Raw genomic sequence first — 23,135 nt, 5'->3', positions numbered from 1 at the left:
TTTTTGTAGGGTAACCATTTCTTCATAACTGAACAATACGCTTGTATGCATCCAGCTTCTGAAAACACACTTCTGCTCATCCCTTTATGAGCTGTGTGACCTTGGGGGCAGTTGTATAGTCCCTCTGTGCCTACATCTGTGCATCTGTGAATGGAAATAATAATAGCATTTACCATATAGGATTGTTATAAGGACTAAATGAATAAATACAGGAGAAGAGTCCAATGCAATACCTGGCACAATCCAAGTATTCTGGAAAGTATTGTATCATTCTTATTAGTTTGAGCCAATAATTGCCCTAAAACAAGACATTGAATAAGGTTGGTTACTGCCTTCAAGGAGCAGTATATGAGTACTATGTAGAAGTGTTTTGGAGGAGATGATCCTGGGTCATGGTGTCAAGCAAGGCTAACCTAAAGAAACTGTGCTTAGTCTCTCAGGAACTCAGGAAAAGGGCCTAACCTTCCTTTGCATCCATTTCCTTATAAGTTTCATAGAGTGTCCTGCTGGAAACAATACCAAATTACTTCTGGGTTTCAGATGTGTTTAGCCTTTTACAAATTCTCTTCCCAAATAGGGTGTCAGGACTTTTGATATTCTAACACATACCAGTGTCAACAAAAATAGGCTCTGTCTATATCTCAGTGCCTTCTGTTCTGAGTATCTCTGTTAATAATTTGCTCCCTCAGTGCCCCAAACCAAGTGATTTTGTTGTTTCCACCCTAAACTTTTCATAGGTTGTCTTCTCCAAGGAAATGTTGCCAGAACATCAATATTTTCTCCATTAGGAAGCTGGAAAATACTTTTTCCCAAAATGCAGTAAAAAATGTGGGTATAATTGAGGACGTCTCACTTAGTCAGCTAAACTGACAACATTCTCTGTTGTCACCTGCAGTCATGGTGACCATTTGGCCCTGTACCCACCTCCTCGCGGTCTCTGCTGTCACTGCTTCCCCACGCTCTCTTCAGGGCTTCCCTAATTCTGCAGTGTGACTCACCTTTCATCACACAAGGGAAAATGATCAGCTACTTGCTGCTCTGCACAATTATTGAAAGTGCAGTTATTATTTACATTATCTCCTGCTGAAATGAAGCCCATCATATCTGATTTGGTTTCATTATTTGCCAAACGTTTTCTTTAGCTCTCTTAACACCATGGTACCTTCTACTCAGTTTTCTTCATTGAAAAAAATAAATGTGTCTTTAAGATGGTAATTATTAATAGATCTTTTCAGCTTTTCTGTCTTGCGCATTTATTCATTAAGGGCACATGGGGATGGCATCTAAAGAGTGTGCAGTGGCTGCAGGAAAGCTCGCACAAAAGATGCAAAGCTTCGTGCCCAGCCCCACACAGAGGTACCATGAGCCACAATGGCCCATGACTCAGATGAACCCCACCCAGGCTGCTTTCCAGCTTCCCTTCATGGTCCAGTCCTGGTGTCAGCAGAAGCATCGCCCAGGATCAGGAGACCATGGAGTTCCACAGGCTTAGAGTTGGGTCCCTCCAAATAAAAGTGATTCAGTCAATTTGCATCTTGTTAAAATTTCTCATTAGGGCTCTTCCGACATTCGGGTTTAGCATTGTACCCAGGATTTTATCTTGCGGAGGGTCTCACGTCCCTCCTTTTAGACTTTTCCCTACCACATTCCAGACTGTGTTATAGTCTTTGGTTCTCCTAATTCATGAAGTTTTTCTTCTACTCTCTTACCAATATGGAGAGTCTTTTCTTTAAGTTTCTCATATTCTGGAAGCCAGAATTCAAATCCCATTACTCCATCCTCATTTAAATAACAAGAGTAACCAGTTACTGACGTCTAATGATTTATCTTCCATGGATTTTTATCATATCTCCCTCTTTATTTTTATCCCCATGACACAACCCTAATAAAAATGACAATAACTACAGTTTATGGGAGGTCTACTGAGGGTCAGGCACTTTGCACACACGGTCTCTAAATTCTTGCCACTACCATGTAATGAAGGAGTTATGACCTCTGCTTGGTTTTTCTCTATTTTACTTACTGTGATCTGATATATACATATTTAATTAATTTATTCATATATTCATTCATTGCCTCAACTGTCTAGAATGTAAAGTTCCATGAGGATAGGGATATGTGTTTTCTCATTGCTGTATCACCAGTACCTAGAACTGGTACCAGGTTGGCAAGGACCAAATCTGTTGCCCATAATTTTTGTTTAGAACATAGGACAGTACCTTGCATTTACGTATGACCCAATAAATATTTGTTGACTTAATTAATGAGATCAAGAATGAGACACAAAACTCCTCTTTTATACTTCTGTCTAGTTATATTCTATTTTTGGCATTTTATCCCTAATTGGTATAACTTGCATTTATTTATTCCTCTTAAATATAAAACTATTTTTCAAAGGGTACATTGTATCAGCCGGTATTCAATCAGAAAAGCAGAACCACTACAGGAAACCCATAATATGAAGGGATTTGTCACAGGGATTTGACCTTCTGCAACTGTGGGAGCTGGTTAAGTGGTCTCTGCAAGGTTCTTATCTTGGCATCTGATGTTAGAACTTAAAGTCCACTCAGTAGCCAGTCAGGAAAGGAAGATGGAGATAAAGTGGGGACAGCAAAAAAAAAATCTGGAATTCATAAACGTGATCTGAAGTCCATGAAAGACTGAAACTTGTATCATTTCCTGTTACCTCTGACCTTGATGGTATGGGTGCCTAAAGAAATCTGGGTGTTTTATCATAGCATTAAACACAAACGCCTAGCCCAGGATTCAGGGAAGCTGAGGAGGTTCCAGGGGAAGAAGGTAGAGTAGTTGCAGGTCTGGCTGCTGCCTCACACTCATGAGATGAACCAGCAGGTATGCAGCACATTGTATAAGTTACAAAATGGCTGCAGCTTCACTTCCATCACCCGCATATCCCTCAAGGAACTCTCTTATTGCCCATCCTATCTGGAAACATACAGGAAAGGGAGTTCTGAGAAATGCAGTACAGCCTAGCCACGTTGACACATTACAAAACTTCCTTTCATATCTTCCAATTAATTATTCATGACAATTCTGAGTTGCATTCCTATTTTGTCAATTATTAACAATCTGCAGTAATTAAGACTGGAAGCTCGAAGAGCAGTCTTTCATTCTTTTATCAAGGTGTTGATAGTATTACTGAATTCCTAATAACACCTTACCTGTACCATGCCACTTAATATTTGATTGGACATACACTTAAATTGATTGGTTAGAATTGGGTTTTTCTGCAAATAGCATTAAACCAAACAAACACAAATAATTTCTTTAAAAAAATAGAAATTTTTTTCTTTCTCTCATAAAAGAAATATACAAGTAGGAAGTCTAGAGCTGGTCCAGGAACATCAGAAATCTAGGTTTTTTCCTATCAATAAGAAAATTCTTACCTGCAACTAATGTAAAAAAAAAATTTAAAAATAAGAAAGGCCTTAGCATCTTCAAAGTTACTTCATGGTCCATTATGGCTGCTAGATCTCCAACTACTACACTTGGTAAAGGACCTTTACCTCTCAGCTTACTTACAGCTTCCCTGAAGCCCTCCTGGCAATCCTGAAGAGCAACTTCCGCTTGTATCTCTGGACTTCAAGAAGCTCAGGATTGTAGCCCAGAGCTGTGTACATGGCTCAGGGGAAAGTGAATATTGGGAAGCAAATAACAATGCCTGCCACAATTTCTAAGAAAAACTTTCTACTCAAGTCACACTTACCAAGAGGAGATAAATCACTTTCTTTATTAGGGATGCAAACATTATCTAATATAAGAGTGGGTTTTAAAACAGTTAATTTTGTGCTAGATGACTTCATTCAACTTTATAAACAAGTACTTTTGAAACTGCAGTTACTATGTGGACGAACAAAAACTATCCTCAAACACTTCAGCTGAAGCATTGCAGATAATACAGAAAGACAAATTTTGCAGACAAAATATGTTGATGACTGTAAAAGTTGTGCGGAGTGATAAGAGCTCAGTGGGACTGTGGGTGCCATCAGTGGTAACCATAGGAACTGGAGGCTGGTATTAACAGGGCTGTGGATGGAGCACAGGCTGGCACATTAAGAGCCATAGGAAACAATCATGATTTGAACCAGGTTGTGGAGAGTGCAGGGGTCAATCCAACAAGGAGGAGTTCAGTAGTTTACCAGAGGGAGAGAAGGAAAAGGCCCTAAAAAAAAAAAGGAAAGAAAAGAAAACTTGATAAGAATTCTAAGGACCTGTAGAAGTGGAGGGAGCAATGCAGAATTTACTTTGGCCACAGAATTAGGGTCTATTTAACATCACCCCGTGTGAATGTGAACAACCCACTATTCCCATGCAGCTCTTATTCATCCACCTGATTGACCATATTACCATCAAAACACTTTTCCACCTTCATTGTTAAGAATGTTATGCCAGACAAAACATCACCTTAATGAAACCACGATAGCGTTTTATCTTTGCTTTTGTTGCCTTGCCTATCTAAGAGTAAAAAAGGAAGTTGGCTTGTTCAAATTTGCTTGTCCCTTAGCCATGTTGATTGCTAAAAGGAAGTGTGACAACAGTGTAATAAGATTAATGTCTTAAAGATGCAGTAGCATTTATGCATCCTGGGAATGCCACCTCCTTCAAAGTGTCATAAGGAAAGAAGACAGTTACGGTGGCTGCTATAGTTCCAAACACATTCAGAGCTCGTGTTTTAGAATTCAACAGAGACTGTGGCATTTTCTTTTAGGCAATCGTGCGCTTTTCTTTTCCATTCTGCTTGGGTAAAAGGGGCCCAAAGAATGGGTCTCTTCTACACGGTAGGCTCTGGGAAGGCCCAGAGCATATGGTGAGGAGTGCAAGTTCCGAGGACAGAGCTTCCATGTTCAAATCCCAGCTCTGCGCCACACAAGCTGGGCAACCCTGGGAGAGCGTTGTATCACCTCCTTGCACTGGTTTTCCCACCTGCAAAGTGGGGATGCTGAAAATAGTTGTACATCACAGAGTCTGGGGCAGGGCTGAGGCTTTAGGTAGAGTTTAAGTTATTTTAGCTGTGAGGAAAAGGTCCCTGGGAGCAAACAGAAAAAACATATATGGTATTGGTGAACACATAAGCATGAACATTACATTGTTTTCTCCTCACAGAATATCCTTAAGCAATTAAGTTAAATCTAAACAACCAAGTACCTTCTGCCATATATATATATATATATATATATATATATATGGCACCTTTATAATTAATGTTTTAAGTCTTTTAAAATAGCAGGTTCTCAATAATGTGAAGAAAAGGCAGAACAAGGTGCTTTTATATTAGCACTCCTGTTTTGAAGACAAATCAAATGTACTGAGAAATTAAAGGGCAATCTCTAGTTCTGCATTTTAGCTTGCCTTCAAGGCTATGCAGTCTATATAAGCTCTATGTTCTAGAATAATTTTACTGCCTCCTTTCAATAATTCAGGGTATGTGGAGTTGTGTCAGCCTGACAGGTCAAATTTAGTTTGAGGGGACAAATTGGAAAAGTAGAATCAGTTATTAGACAGTTTTACAGGTCCTCAAATTGTTTCAGCCTTTACTGCATTTACTAAATCAATTTTTGTTCCTCATTAAGAACTGAGTGGTTATCCCCAAGCCACCATGTAAAAACGGGACTGCCATTTGCCAGAGCTACAAAGTCCTACTGCAGATGGGTCCCTGACTCCATGGCTCACTCACAGCCCAGGACCACATGCCTGCCAGCCTTGAGTAGGTCTTGCCATGAAACTGTGCCTGTGCTCTAGAAACATTAATTTGTACTTGGGGTTTTGCGTGAGCATGTAAATTCAGACCTTTGAATGGCTATAGAAACGATAGTTGACCCAAAGTGGGTTCCTTTATTCCCAGTTAGACCCGGATTTGAAGAATTTGTGTGGGTCCTTAATTGTCTGTTTAGGTACTTTGCTACCCATGGCAATGGGTAGACTGTTCTGGTGGCTGGACTTGGCCATGGCTGTTTCCTTGATTGGTCTTCAAATGGATACATTTGCTATCAGGCAACATATCCCTGCCTATGCAACACGTATAGCCCCCCTTTCTGGTTGTAAGAATTGTACAAGCAGTACCTGAACGTAATTTATACCATAAGTGTGAATCAGACAGAAGCAAAACTATTTTTTTTAATTTTTATTAAATGTATTGGGAGTGATATCAGTTAGAAAAATTATATAGGTTTCAAGTGTACAATTCTATAATGCATCATCTATATATTGCTTTGTGTGTTTACTACCCAAAGTCAGTTCTCCTTCCATCACCATATATTTGACCCCCTTTAACCTCTTCTATCACCCCACTCCCTCCTTACCCTCTAGTAACCACTAAACTGTTCTCTGTGCCTATAAGTTTTTGTTTCTTTGTCTTGTTCATTTGTTGCTTTCAGTTTTATATCCCACACATGAGGGGAAACCCTTTACTAATGTACAAAACAGAATTTTTCAAATCCGAGATAAGACTGTTTTCGGAGTACCCATTTGCAGTGGAATTCAGCTATTGCTTTTACTCTTTTCTTATTATTTGCTTTTTTTCTACCTGTTTCAAAATGTTAATCTGATGTTTTGAGAGTTTCCTTTAAAAAAACATTTTAAGGAGCTCATTATGAACTCACTGTAGGCAGTTCAAAGGAAAACCTCTAGGACTCCTGTAAGTTCCAGGAGGCGAGAAGAACACTTTTGTGTCTGGCATGATATTATATTTTGATCTTCAGAACACCAGCAGGAATGGCAGTAACAGGCAATACAGCAGACATATATGAGTGTTATATGGGCTTATGGAAAAATAACGCATTGTTTTCCAAAATAAATCCTTCTGGACTAGGGCATGAAATACACACACACACACACACACACACACACACACACACACACACATGGTGGGAGAGGAAAAGAGAGAATTCCATGGCCAAATACATTGGGGGAAATGCTACACATTCAACCTCTTCATAGAGATACCCAATGCACTTTATTATCTTAAAAGGTATGAAGTGTTCTACAGGTAAGACATCCATTTAGCCTGGGATTCCTCCAAGTGTTTGAACCACAGACTATCTTATCACTTGGGATTAGTAGGATTTGCTTTTCCGTAAAAGGCATCGGGAAACATTTTCTCAACAATCACCAATAAGGCCTGTATCAAGGAAGAGCTAATGCATTATTTTTTTAAAAAAGAATAATGATCCTGTCAGTTTTAATCGTATTTTTCCTGTGAGCTAAATTATTTTATCTCTAGAGTAGACATTTGTGTTGTTTGAACCTCTGTAAGTTTAGAACGCTAGAATGTTGAAGTTTTGTCCATAGGAGCCAGGAAGTAAGGCCTTATTAAAATTAATAAATACTGATTTTTCTAACCTGGTGACTAATTGGGCAGTGGCCTTTGCTTCTTCCATGCCTAGCTAATAATCACGGTAATCTCTACATGTCTCCCATGTGCCAGGTAAGCAGTGAATATTATTTTCCAACAATCACACTTAGGTAAGATTAGCCCCATTTTAATAAGAAGAAAATGGAGCTTCTAAGATTCTAAGAAACTTAACTATTAATATCAGGGCGAGAGGCAGAACCCAAGTCTTTTTGACTCCTTCTGTTCTCTGAGCTTACCTACCTTCTGATTTTAGGCAGAATATTATGTGCCTTCCTCCAAAATAAAAGCACACTGTTCCTACTAGTTTTAAAGGATGAGAATTGACTGTAGGCTCTTACCTTAAACTAAGCGCTATCTTTACACACCACTGTCATCACCATTGTCAACTCTCTGTTACAATTGTTGCCTGACTCATGGTCTCCTTTACCAGTTAGTGAATGGTTGTGTCTTTTGTCTCAAAATTTCCAGAACTTACCATAAATCCTTGACAAATTACAAGTATAATAATAACACTTATTAGACAGTTATTTTGTGTCAGGCCTTTATTTAGATGCTTTCCATGCTTTTAATTCATTTTGTCCTCCCACCAATATCATGAGGTAAGTACTATTATTATATTTCTGTCACAGGTGAGAAGCCTGAGATTCAGAGAGGTTCAGCAATTTTCCCAAGGTCACATAGCTGGTAAATAAAAGATGCCAAGGTCTGAGCATAGTAGGGACAGATGAACTCCCTGCTGAATAATTAATGAATGAAAAGAGCTAACATTTATTGAATTCTTACTGGTGCTAGGCACCATCTAAGAGCTTTACTTGAATTGTGACTTTTATTCTTTACAACAATTCTATGAGATGGCTGAGATTATATGCCTCTATTCTGTACAGAAAAGGTAACTGAGCAAAGAGAGCTTAAATAACTTATTGAAAGTCACAAAGCTAGTAAGTGATGAGGCTGGGATTAAAACTGACTCTATTTTTATGCTTTGAATGAATGAATAATTTAGTTAAGTTTCTAAAAACAACTAATTACAAGACAACTCAGTTGGGAATCGCACACCTAAAAAACGTCATAGGAATCACACACCTATGAAGTCATTAATCTCAGAAAATGTCTGACATCATTTTTAAGAAGCAATAAAAAGTGCTGTCAGTAGTCTCCATTAGGAAATTCTCCAAATTGACACCTGAAATTGGCTTTCCCTGAGGGAGAGAGAATATTTTGATACACCATTCCTTCTTGTGGCTTGTATCTTTTTTTAAAAATTAAAAGTTTGATATAGCCATTCTTGGGAAAACTGATTTGAAAGATTTTAAACCAATCATCAAGAAGAAAGCAAAAAAAAAGCAAATCATCAGAGGAGAGCCTTTAGATATTTTCAAAATCTCCCCATTTCCTATTCTATATGCTCTACACTTCCTATCGAAAACTAGATCCCTCAGCTCTAACCTCCCTCAAAGGGCCCGGAACCCCACAAATAAAGGGAGGCAGTGAAAGGAGAAGAGAAACCAGTAAGAGTCATAAAAAAAACTGTGTTTTAACAGACAACTCTGGAAGGGCAGTTCTCTCCTGCCCAACAGCTGCGTAATGTTCAGCAAATTTTGCCTCTCTGGATTTATGAGGTATAAAAAACGACCATCATAAGATCCGAAAATGATGAGACCCGTCCCGAAATCACCATGTCAACACTTAGAAAGTGCAGTGGAAGGCAAATAAAAATGATTAAATTTTCGTGACAGAAGGTGCCGGCACGCAGAGCACAAGCAGCGTTTCCACAGGGAAACATTCGTCATGAGTGGAACATAGATGGTGGCCAGGAGCCGGCAGCCAGGGGCAGGTGGGCGAAAGGCAGCTGCAGGGCTCTGGTGACGGCAGAAGGCACGGAGGGTGCTTATATACTCCATCTAAGTCGCTCTGGCTCTTTCTATGGATAGCACATCATGCTATTTCGGTGCTGTCCCAAGATGGCATAGCATCTCCCATTGTGCCCCGAGGTCCTCTGTGGAGGAGAACTCCTCCTATTAGTGAGTGCTTGCTATGTTAAAACCAGCTCTGACCACTGTGTATCTATCCGCTTATTTAAATCTGAAAAACTCCAGCAGTAGGTACTATTGCCAATTTTGCTGTGCATGTGAGGAAACCAAGACATGGGGAAATTAATTGCCCAGGGTAAAACAGGTCGAAAGGAAGAGCCCAGAATTCAGAGAGGGACAAGCTGACCCCAGATTTTGCCATCTTACCAACTTCTCTGCCCGAGGCCGGCAAACAGAAGCCTGCTGGCCACGTCGGCCCCACTGCCTGTTATTTTAGTGGCCCAGGAGCTAAGAATAGTTTTTACATGTTTAAACGGTTGGGGAGAAAAAAAAATCAAAAGAAGAAGAATATTTTGTGGCACATGAAAATCACATGAGACTCAAATTTAATTGTTCATAAACGGAGTCTGGCTGGAACAGAGCCACACTCATTCATCTCCACATTGTCTGTGACTGCATTTGTACTGCCATGAAAAAAGGGAGCACTGACAACAGAGGTGGCCTGCAAAGCCAAAACTACTTATTTTCTGGCCTGTTACAGAAAATATTATGGTGCCTGGCGTAGGCAATTCTGAGCAAGCGCTGAGGAAGTTTCTCCAAATGAGCCGAGCTCGACAGTCCATCCACTGCTGTCCAGGCAAACCTTTCCTCCCCCCATCCCCATCCCATCTACGCCACTCTCGTGTCCTTGCCCCTGTGGATGAGTGGGACGCAGTAGCACATTTCTGACCTATCACTAAGAGGTGAGCTAATTTTGCCCAGAAAGGTATGAATAGAAACATCAGCATGACACACCTGCAAAAAGGGATGACGGCCTTCTACAAAATGGAACTGGAAATGAAACGAAGTTTCCAAACTATAGTTATGGTGACTTTAAAAATATGGGGGCCAGTGTTTAAGGGGGAGGGGAATGGAGCATTTAAAATCTCTTTGTAATTCAACTGCTCCCACAGAAAGAACGGAAGGTCAAACTGTTGCCCAGGAGGTGATCCAGTGACTCAGCTGCCTTCACTGGTTTGGTGATTCTCACCTGAGAATAAGGAAATAAGCCAGTCACTGTTGCTGAAGACACCTGTGTGCATAAAACAGCAAAGAGGCAAAGGCAAAGGTAATTGGGAAAGTAGTGATTCAGCTTCCCTGACCACTGGATTTTGAATATTTTAATACATTAATTGAGATCCACGTTTAATTTAAGCATTAGTTGGATAAAAATTACACCTGAATACTTCATGCCTGGCTTTTATCGCTCTGGCATCGCTATAGCAACAGGACAGGAGCAGATATGACATTTCCCTAAACCGCAATTAAGGGGGGTCACCAATAAAAGAGGTGAACTTACAACAAAAGACCCAGAAAATATACATCATTAGCCAAACGGAGCTCCAGTTTTCTCCTGTGTGCATATGCCTTCCGTAAGAACAGAAAGCAAGACGGTAAATCTAATGATTATCTCCAAAGAGGAGCTCTTACCCTGTGCTCTCCAGGGGACTCATCTGCATATGTACACAGTGGGTTTCAAGGTCCCCAAGAGCTTGATTCTTTGCCATCATGTGGGTTTTTCTCCTCTGTTCCCTTATGCAGCTCTGAGTCTCCACAGGCTCTGCAAGCTAAGAGCAATATCTTTGTAATGCACAAGGGCTGCAGCCTTTTTCCACTCTGAAGGTAAACCGACACAGAAGAGCCAAATAGAACAGCCTGTAGGGCTGCCAGTAAATGCGGGCAGTGCAGTTTTACAGATATAGGGTCAAATCCCAAGGGCACAGCCAGAGGGCCCAGCTTGCCAGCCTAGGTTCATAGATAGAGTTATTCACCTTCAAAGAGGAAACTGATTCCTCACCTTTTCGTTCCCTTGAGATGATGGGGTAAGAGAGATGCTAAAGTAAGACTGTGGTCCCTGAACCTTAAACCTCTTTTCTCTTGGTTCTCGAGGAGAACCTAACATACTCTCAAATCAAATATTTAAAACCAGAACATGTCAATTATTCCAACACCCTCGTTTTATAGACCAGGAAACCGAGGCTTGGAGAACTAAAGCAAATTACCCAGAGTCATCCAGCTGATTTATGAGATGCTCAAGTCTTTCGTGGGACACTCAAGGCTTTCATTTCCGTTATGTTGCCTGCTTGCTCTCCCAAGTATGGGCCAATTATTCTTAAAAATGACATTGGATCACTACATATTAAACTGAACTCTGGGTTGCCAAAAGCTAATACTGCTTGTTGAAACACGTTGTTAAAAACATATGTCTAGAATGAGAAGATATTCTCACCACTTGGTCTTCCCTGGGGAGCTGGTGAACACTTGACATACTAATTGGGACAAGCAAGGGAGGTTTAAAACTGTTGCCTGCAGTGTCTCCCTTGAAAGGCAGTCAATCAATGAATACAAAGTGTTTCAATCTTTGAAGCACACTAAACCCCTTAGATAAGTCTGTTCAGCCAGAATTTATTAGGAACAGACAGAATGTTGTAAAAATTTCCTTTTCCAGCTGCGCTAGTATTCAATTACACACATTCAATAGAGCCTAGGAGAATGCATCTATTTTGGCAAGGTTCAACATTTCTTCAGTTATTAGGATGCTGTAGAAAAATACAGAATGTTAATTTCCAAAGACATTCTCATTACTAGGAAATGTGAGCTGGAACGACTTATGTTATGTTCCATAAATTTGTTCCACCCTCCCAGAACTCCTTCACTTTATCCCGTGCCTTTTTTCCTCAACCTAAAATATCCCCGCCTCTTTCTAGTCTCAAGATTCAGGTCAAGGATTAGCTCCTCCAATGAGCTTTTCTGACCCTCAGGCCAAGTTGGTGACCATCCTTATGTACACCTGAAGAGCTCCCTATATTTCTTCACATTTCTATCATTGAACTTGCAAAGTCATATTGTAACTCATATTTTGGGTTTGCTTGTCTCTCCCATTAGACTATAAACTCCTTGAGAACAAGGGATGCTGTTTTATCTTTGCTCCCCATAATACTTGGAATATGTAGGTTCACAGTAAATATTATTTGCTGAAATCATGTTTTGTGAATGACACTAACTGAATTTTTTATGCTCTGCCCATGCCAGCCATTCACTATTTTCTCTCCCTAAAAAGATGCCCTTGAAGACTTGGACATTTTACTCTTTTGCATATATACTTATGTGCCTCTTTCATTCTTAAATTGATTCAATCGTTCAATCATTTGGCTAAAACTCAGAAGTAATGTGAACATTAATACTAGCTGTGCTTGCTAAGATGGGGAAAGGTTTGCAAAGGAAGCATACTTGCCTAGAGACGTTGAGGTAGCAAAAGTTGCACCTGTTGACGTCATCATAGTGGCTTTCAAACTCTTTTGACCTAGACCCACAGTAACATGTATATTTTATATTATAACCAGGTACCTCATAGCTTCTAGAGCCCGATTCCTAGGTCTGCACCCTGACTGTAGAATATATTAATTCTCTGTCCTTGTAAAGTTGTTTAACCCCTTGTTTCCCTCATTTGCAACATGGAGTTGGTCATTAGGAGGTATCCTAAGATTGTTATGAGAATTAACTGAGTTATTATAAAGTTCTTAGAACAGTGCCCATCATATTATTACTTGCATGAATTAAGTAAAACTAGAAGTTTATGAAATAACACACGTATTACCTGCAATCTAAAATAGCATTTGTTGTGAAACTTCAAATTGATTTCACAACCGAATATTGGGTCTTGACCTACAGTTTAAAAAATTATCAGTGCTTAGCAATTTCATTCCCTTTTTAAATATTCATTGGCTAGAGTTTGGTCAACACCGATTGCTTTTGGAAATTTTTTTGAAGCAGTCAGAGAGACTATAAATCTTCAATCAGAAGAAGTCATAAGAACAGGACCTCTAGTCTCCATGACTTATTTCAAGAATAAGCAAAAAGGGAGCTTCCCTATCCATTTTTTTCATCATTAATAGATTTGAATCCTACCTTTTCTCTGCTATACACATGAGCATCCGGCTTCCGCAGGTGGCCCTGCCACTTCTGGAAACCAATAAGCAATCAGCTGGATACAACATTAGAGGCCCATGCCTCAAAAATAAGCAAAACTAGAAAACAGGTTTTTTGTTTGTTTGTTTCCTACTTTCAGTAATGGTTAACATTTACTCAGCACACTCTCTGTGTGGGCATACGTCTAATAATTTTAACTCGTTATTTCATTTAATCTTTTTTAAAAAGACACATAACCCTATGAGATAGCGCCTATTAAAATGACTTGCCAAAGTCACACAGACAGTCAGTGAGCTGGGACTGAAGACCAGTCACCTTGAGTCAAGACCCTGATCCTCTGTAGTCAGGTGCCACACCAAAGGATAAGCAGGCCAGGCATTGCCTGTGCTCATCATGCGACATCCCCAGAAAGAACCAAGCACCTATTGCTCTGCACTGAGAATTTTCTATGCATGGTTCCTGCCCACATGCCAGCTGGTTGGCCAGGGGCTATTTGTCCAACACTGTATTTCTTATTTTTTTCTCCCGGGCCTGAGTCCTATTGACTTTCTCCCTGGTCTTGTGAAATTACTCCATGCTATTGCACATGGAATTAGTCACTCCTATACACCCTTAAAAATGTGTACAAACCTCCATTATAGCAGCTAACACACTGCATTATAATTAGCCATGTATGTAAGTCCCCCCCACTGCCAGGCTGGGAGCTCCTCTGAGCTTTTTGTATTCACATTCCTCTCTGTAGTGTCTGGCACAGATCCTGTCAAATAATTGGCACTTGATAGGTAAGCGTTTGCCAAATGTGAATGGATGAAAAGGTGGACAAGACAACTGAACGTTTACACTGAAGATGAGCAATCACTCTGTGATGTTGTCTCTTAATTCATTCACCACACTTCTTTCCTACCATCCTTCTTCCCGGAGGCTTCCCAGCAGACCAGAAAGTTTCAGGAAATCTGGTGATTTCACAAACCGAAAATCTCCTCCACATTAATATCTCTTTTTATTGGTTTACCTTTGTTTTCTAATCATCTCTAATATTAAAGTAGCTTTGGATTCTCCACAATGCGATACTTTTGATTTGGGCAGATCTTACTGAACTTCTTCAAATAAACCACTACTTTCTATCACCATCACGCCCAATGAGCCCCCACCCCACCCACCTTCTCCACGCACTTGGGCTGCCTGTGGGGTTGTCAGAAAACGTTCTCATGGAGATGCGACCTCCTCCCTCGCCCCAGCAGTGCTAGGATGATCTCATCAGCAACACAGAATATCCACCTGCAACTAACAACCTCATACCTGACTGGGTTTTATATTATTTGTAACTACTGCCTCCCTTTCCTTTTTATTATATACAGTTTCAATAGTCTGTACTCTCCTTTCTGCCTCAGGATATTATTTAAGCTAACAATCCCTAACAAAGAAAATAAATCATTTTTTCAAGGTTTTCTGTCACAATCAGCATCAGCAAGAATTTCAATTCTACAAATTCCCCCATTTCTTATGGACATAATGATAGTGCATGATCAAATACTTGCATTTTTGTTAATTAATAAAATTATTGAGATGTGAAAATATTTAATGTTATATTTTACATTAACTCCAGTTTGGAAAAATAAGAGTGATGTGGCACTAGGATCTCCATAGACATAGATCTCAGCCAAATCACTGAAAAACTCCATTAGCTTCAGCAAGATACATTTTCTAACTTAGATATTTTAAGGGAAAAATGTGGTATTTTAGCAAGTTTAATAATGCCTGTTTCATAAACACAAATACATTGTGTTTATAGGGTAGTAAATACACTGTATTTTTATTATGTGCCCAGTGCTAGACTGAGTGCTTGATATGTATTATGTCATTTACTCATCACATCTGTTCTATGAATTACATTTTACATCAATCATTTAGGAAAATTAATTCAGTCATTTATACAACGAATTTGTATTGCACACAAACTTCTCTCTCTGTGTACTCTCAATATTCTGTCTACTTCATGCTCGGGAACACACAAGTACATAAAGCAAAAATCCCCCTAAACATGTACGGTTTCTTTCTGCTTTGAATTTTTTATATGTAACCATTATGCAGATTTTCATGAAAATAGTGCCAATCGTTTTCAAATATATTTTGGCTGTTTCTTAAAAATGCAAACATATTTTAAATTTATGTCTCAATAATTTCGCTCTTAGGTAATTTGGTCATTCTTAGCCAAGAAAAATGACAGAATATTTCCACAAACATTGTATTTACATATATTAATAGAAGTTTTATTCATAATAACCAAAACCTGAAAACAATCAAAATATCCACCAACCGATAAATGGATAAACAAAATATGATATATCTATATATTTATACAATGGAATATTATGCAGCATAAAAGGGAACAAACTATTGATTCATGTAACAAAATAGATAAATATAAAAAAAACATTATGCTGATTTAAAGAAGTCAGACACTTAAGAATACATATTGCATAATTCCACTTATATGAAATTCTTCAAAAGATAAATGTAATCTAGAGATCAAAAGCTGAAAAACATTTACCCAAACACAGAATTGTTCAGGGGATGGAGAATTAACTGGGAAGGAATTCAAGGGACATTGTATGATGATGGATGTCTTCTTTATCTTAATTGTGGTGGTGACTACAAAGGTTTATGCATTTGTAAAAACTCATAAACTCTACACTTAAAATGAATTATTTTTATTTTATCTACAGTGTACCTCAACAAAGTTGATTTTTAAGAAAATTATATGTATACATTTGGGAAGCAGTGTTTTGTGTCTACATTTGTGTGGATGACACAATAAAGAAATAACAACAGTGGAAGAACCGAAGATCAAATGTAAGTTGAAAGATGTAGTAGGCAAAAAACAAACAAAAAAAAAAACTGGGTTTTTTGTAAAATCTTACACAACTTTTTATGTAAGGATACAAATTTGGACTTGAGATTCTTAGCAGCCAAAGTGAAGAATAAAATCTGACGAGCTACAAAATGGATAATAACAATAACAGTAACTTTTTTGAATTATATGAGTTAAAAAAATAAGTTTAGTGTTCCGTAAAACATGCAATTAATCAAGATAAACACAGAAGTTAGATGTTACGATTGAATTCTTACTCTTGAATCTTTTTTATAAGCAGTGTTAACTCTTCTTAAAGGTGCTTCACCTGACCAGATAACAAACAGCAGATTGAAGAGAGGAAGGAGCTACGTGTACGTGTTACCGAGGTCTTTGTGCCCCGATGCTTCGAAAGGCCAAAGCTCAGAAGATCATAGCTTGTTACCTACAAAATAGTCACGGGGATATAAAGTACAGCATAGAGAGTATAGTCAATGATGTTGCAACAACTGTGTACAGTGCCAAGTGGGTATTAGACTAATCAGGGGATCACTGCCTAAATTATATCAATGTCTAACCACTATGCTGTACACTTGAAACTAATATAAAATCATATTGTATGTCAACTGTAACTGAAAAAAATAAATAATTTTTAAAAATGCATGAGAAAGCATACACACAAAAAAGGTCATAGTTTGGAGCAAGGAAAGGTGTATTGATTGACAGGGTACCATCCCAGAAGATGGAGCACTAGCAGTTTCTCAAACCCATCTTTAAAAAGTACAAAGTTCAGGCTTCTTTTATGTCATGGGAAGGGAAAATGGGAGGGGAAAGAGGTGAATGATAACCACAGTCATCTGGGCACTAGCAAGGGTCGGAGGAAGATGGAGAAATCTCTAAACCTCTTTGTTCCTGACCCCAGCTGATCTGAGTCTGGCTTTGAGGCTCCTGTAAATCTTTGATAAACAATCATTATTTTTGTATGGATTCCCGCCCATCTCCTCTGGAGCGGTACCTTCCGGCAAGAAGGGGTGGTTTTTGTAAAAACTCAAGCAGCAAGCAGAATTCATCTAACGCTTAGCATGTCTACGTGCAAGAACACACAGGCTCGAACAAAATGGAGTCGGGGAGGCCGAGGGGTTCGCTCTGTTACACGTGTGTTTATACTTGTTTTCATTTTTAAGCATTTTTAGGTTGAGTTCTATTGAGCTATGTTTTTAAACCTAAGATCCTATTTTCTCCACCAACACTAAGAAATACAAAAGTATACATAATAAGAGAAACAGAAAGGGAGGGCAACTTGTGCTCAAAATACACAAATTACGATACAGCCTATTTTACCTTTCAGAGTAAACAAGATTTCATGTCTTTTACAATCAGCATGAACAGAGCTTCATAATCCCAATACATAAAATATTTTCCCTTGCTGATCAACAGCCAACCATTATTTTTTTTAGCTAATATTTAAATTTCAGCAAAAAAGATTTTGACATTTGTTTGTATAAAGTCTGCCAAATGCCTTCTTCCACCCCAGGGCTCTGTGAGGAAGCTACACCTGAACAGAGGAAACTGAAGGATCCTTAGTTCAATATCTAGGTGACTCAGCATAAAACCCTTTGTTTTCTATTTCCAGAACCCAGGCTTTGTATCTGGATTTCAGGGACCAAGTCTGAATCTTAAATTGATCGACTGTACCGCATTCAGCACTTCCAAACCTAGACACCGCAGAGTAATACAATTTCTCTCAGGAACTGGAGTCCTGTGCCAGTGTTCTGTTCCCAAAGTTTTCTAATGTCCCCTTTCTGAATCTTGGCAGGGGACTTGCATCCAGTTTATTTCACCTCCCTGGCCATCCTGCAGTGAGGATTACCACGTACCACCAATCCCTCATCTCCAGAGAACAGCATTTGTTGGTGAAACTCGGTGGTTTGTGACCATTGTTGTACATCCCAAAGCTTGGGCTTCACTTCATGACTAATTAAACAAGACTATCTGGGGGAGAGACCGAAGTATCTGTAGTTTTTAAAACTTTCCAGATGATTCTGAAACTCAACCAAGGATGAGAAAGCTAGGGATAAGGTGAGGCAAGTGAGGGTGCAAAATTTAAAGGTGCTCCAAAAAGCCCAGTAATGCAATAGTTTTAAAAATCAAAATGAATGCCAAAGAATCCTTAATACAGAGAATATTTAAATTTTAAGTAAAGGATTAGTACTTGCAGCTTGAGGTGAAAGGGAAAATTCATAATATTGGTCCGGTCTTTTAAATGTTTAATATTTTTATTCATCAAAGACTTTTTCGCATTAATTTTAATTTTTTTAATTGCATTAAAATATTAAATATATTAATTACTGAGGTTTTTGTCACTTCCTTAAATTTTGCCCTCTTCTCAGCCTGCTCTGGGTTCCTGTAAACCACTGACCCAGCAGGACGCTGTCCACTCTCTGTGACCCCAGTGGGGCTAGACTCCAGCAAGAATAGAAATACTCTCCTTCCCAACAGTCCCCCACCAGCTGCAGTTATGACAGTTCAAGATAGAGAGCGAGAAGAACACTTTTGCCCAGGGTCCCAATCTCCTTCTGAGGCCATAGTCCAATCCTAGGAAATGCTTATACCAAAAATACGTAGGGCAGCAGGGCTGCCATGTACATTTTTTAAAAATCTCTCTAGGTGGCTCTGATTCATCATTGCGCCCCACTTCCCACATTAGAACCATTGAGCTAAATCACAGTTACACTGTGGTTACTCCACAGACCGACAGCATCAGTATCACCTGGAAGGTTATAAGAAATGCATGTACTCAGGTCCCATCACAGAGCAACTAAAACAGCAAGTTGGGGATGAAGCCAGGTATCGAGGTTTTAACAAGGTCTCTCCAGGAGATTCAGATGCATGCTCAAGTTTGAGAAGTGCTGATAGCTTAAATAATCATCTATCGACTAATGTGTTCATGACAACCAGTGGAGGACCACCTACTACCTAGACCACCGCCAGAGACAAGAATAGGGCTTGCCTGAATTTCTCTTGTGTAGAGGTAGGTGGGCCCAGGAGGAGTGATATCATGTCAGCCACTGTGTTTCAGGGACAGAGACCTGGCCAAGCAGATGGTGTCCTGGGGTAACAAGGGAAGAGAAAGCCAGATACCAAGAGTAAACCATCTGACTAGGAATGCCAACAATGGGAAGCAGAAGTGCTAAATCTTTTCTCAAGTTCAAGGGGCAAGTTTGAGGCCAGACAAAAACAATAGTCCCAACTAGGATTCCAAGAATACCCTGACAGTTTGTGAAGTCTGATGCTCATTTTTATTGATGCTTACCAAGTGGCATATGAGTGAGAAGGCCTGGTTAATGACACATGGTCAGAGGAAACAGGGCGAGGCTGAAATGGGCATGAAAGTGTGTGCAGTGTTTTGGGTTTGCCATCCACACTATTGTAGGCATGACTTACCAACCTTTTTTCAGAACAGATGCCACTGGACTATTTTCACAGGATTCACTTCTCTCTAGTCAGAAATATTCAAAAGGTAGGAAAGCTCTACAGTTGGTTAGAATGTAAGATAGTATTGTGAGAAAAAAAATTTCAACCCAATGTCAGGTCTAATTCTCATTGTACCCTATTTTTGTGCATGTCCTTACACATAGGGAGCATTTATTAGAAATTATCTCATTGATGTTTACAGATAAAAACCCACCATATGAAATCGCAGTTACTCTGAAGATATAATTTTGTGAGGAGCCTGAAGTCAATTAGAAACAAGCATGACCATAGTGAACAGGCACATCTGGGGTGGTGACGTCAGAAATTTGGACTCCCCAGAGTTGAAAGAACAAGTTAAGGGGGCGGGAAGGATGGTGTGCGTCGGAGCAGAAGGGAGGGCTCCTTACGAGAAAACCTGATTGGCGTCTCATCAGCAGCTCAAACTCCTCATGGCTAAACCAGAATCATAAAATTGCTCTCTCTTTCCTCCTTTCTCCCTCTGCTCCAAAATCCTGGCCATTTTACACAGCTGGGCCTTACATAGGATATTACAGTTGGTGATATCCTATCACCTCCAGTCAAAATCTTCAATTTCCCACCTATCAAAAGGGAGCTGTACTTTTCTTCGAGACTGTTCTCAGATGTTATCTTGCCTCTTGTGCCAACTGTGGTCCCTCAGTCTATTGCCTCCACCACTCACAAATGACTTCTCCTTCACAATCTAAATGCTCTCCACATATTTTTTTAATGCATATTTTCCTGTAGCTATTTATAAGTCTGCTTTTCCCAAGAGACCACGATCTGTTTGAAGGTAAAAACAAAATTTTAGATATCTGGTGGCTGGTACACAGTAAGAGCTTAACAATTCATTATGTGCTAAAGAATGAATAGAGACACAAAATGGAGCCTCAGAATGCTGACCTTGCATGGACATGTTGAAGAACGTGATAAGAAAAGATTTGTCACAGAAGTGGAATTGCCAGAGTACACAGCATTGTAGATGTTCCCTCCCGTCATCTTTACTACCCAAGTATAAGACTTGGAGTAAGATTCTGGGGGGAGGCCTGAAAGCTGACTAAAATCTTGTGGAGAAGGAGAGGAGAAGATGTGTTTTATGAAGTATGACTTTTCAAGAGGCATTCCGGGTTGAAGGTGGTAGGATTGGGATGGGGTAGGGAGACAATGTCTTCATCTTAGAAAGCATTTTTAATATGAAATGCAGAGGCCTAGTCAACAAAGGAGGTATTCAGAGTATTATATGTCTTCTAGTTCCGGGAGAGGGATAAAGGGGGCATCCATTGTCCAGTCTGCTAAACCATTTGGGGAAACAAACCAAAAGGTGGTCTGAAATTCTACTCAGGATAAAAGATTTGCATTTGGCTGGCACTCTCCAATGTCTCTCTCAGGAATGTGTATGTGATACAGGGGTCGAGCTCAAATGGCTACAGAGGCCAGGTATGTGTGATAACTGGGTGAAGCTGGCATGTGTGACAGATAAGGAAATAGTGTGCAGTAAGGAAAAGAAGAGAGGGTTCATGTTGTATCAAGGGCTCCCACAAACTGCTAACCACAACCACTGCTCAGCTTCTGATAATAATTTCTATGCAGGAGTATGGGCCCATGGTTGACAGATCTTTCTAAGTTTTATGAGAGGCAGACATTCAGATTTAGTATACAAATTCTCAATTTTGAAAGATAGACAATAATCAAATTACTTTAAATCACACTTGAGCCTCCACTGTGTCAGCCAAACAATACACGTCTGAAAGCTGAATCTGGGTCGTGGGTCATTAATTTGTAATTACGGATCATTTGGAAGGAGAAGTAGATATTGAAGGAGACCTTGATGGTTCAGAGGGTGGAATTTACTCACTATGACTCAGAACTTCACCTTCATCTCATTGTTACCTAGCCTTGAACATGGGTTTGATACTCCCATGGTCCTGTCCTCTCAAAATCTATCCTTCCATTGATATCTTCTAGAAGGAAGATCATCCGAATTTCTTAAAACAGAGAATCAACCCATTCACCATATAGGGAATTCAGTTAAGGGCTGCTTTTTGTAGTCAGTTAGAAAGCATAAATTGGTAACTATAATATCGTCACAGGGATATGAGACAGTTTGGGGAATATAATCAATAATGTTTAAATATTTTGTAGGGTGTCAGATGGGTACATGTCTTACTAGGGAGACCACTTCATGGACGGTGTAGATTCCTGATCACTGTGCTGTACACCTGAAGCTGAAGCTGAATAATATTGTATGTCAACAATAATTTAATATATATATATATAGTCACGGGATATGGAGTATAGTATAGGGAATAGAGTCAATGGAATTGTAATAGCTATATACGACATCAGAGGGGCAATAGATTGGGAGAGGGGGTTATCACTTTGTGAGGGGTGAAATGTATAACTATTACATTGTTTTGTACACCTGAAACTAATAATAAAAAAATAAAATAAAATAAAAAAATAAAAGTGGACAAGCATTAACATTTGGTGTATTCAGATGGTACCTGGAGAAGGGAGACCTCTTTTCTGAGCTTCCATAAAAAAAGTATAAAGATTTGCCCACAGGCTGTTTTAGACAAATAAAAATCAGGGTAAAGTACACTTTTCATTAAAAAAAAAAAAGAGAGGAAGAAAAAAAGATGGGTCTATGCAGTTTCATTTCAGAGGTATGGTACAAGCGTGGCACTGGCCTAGGTTTCCACTGGGTGAGTTTCCACCTAGAAATAAATTGCTGGGTGGTACATGTGACTAGTAGTCCAGAGGGTGGGTGAAGAGGAGAAAGGCACCCAGAACAATTAGAGAAATCCTATTAAATGATGCAGAGGCAGAATTGAAAAAAACAAACCTAACAGATCATATGCAGGTTTAAATTGATGTTCTCGGCTCAAATAGCTTTTTTTTTTAATAACCTTTATAAGCCTCGGAAGATTGCAGTTGAAATGGTTTAAAATCAATTTTAACTCATTTTCCATTCATATCATATGAGAGGAAAAAGATAATTTTTACTGGTTTACAGGAGAAATCGTCCAAGGGTTTCTATCCATAGTAGAGAAAGAAGTTGATTTCAGCTCAGACAGATATTTCAAGCTTCAAGGTCTATGTCTGGGTCGAGAGGGATGTGTGCTTCCCAAAGTCCTATCAAACAGGGAGTGTAAATCCATTTCAGGGCTGCCGGGTACCGAAGCTCCCGCGGAACTTAGACCATAAGCAACTCTGAAAACCACCTGCTTCTAGAACCCCTGCTTGTGATTTCAGCCTTTCAGATTGAGGACTGTAACTTCAAGCACATTTAAAAGTATATCCTCCAAGGGGAGAAGATTAAGCACCAGGGAGGAGTGACAGGCGTTTGTGAATGTGAATGTGAGTGTGTGTGAGTGTGTGTGAGTGTGTGTGAGTGTGTGTGTGTGTGTGTGTGTGTGTG

The sequence above is a fragment of the Hipposideros armiger genome, unplaced genomic scaffold (assembly GCF_001890085.2).
Source record: "Hipposideros armiger isolate ML-2016 unplaced genomic scaffold, ASM189008v1 scaffold_792, whole genome shotgun sequence".
In the NCBI taxonomy this organism is placed as follows: domain Eukaryota; kingdom Metazoa; phylum Chordata; class Mammalia; order Chiroptera; family Hipposideridae; genus Hipposideros; species Hipposideros armiger.
The sequence above is the reverse complement of the archived record's forward strand: the minus strand, read 5'-3'. Positions refer to the sequence as shown.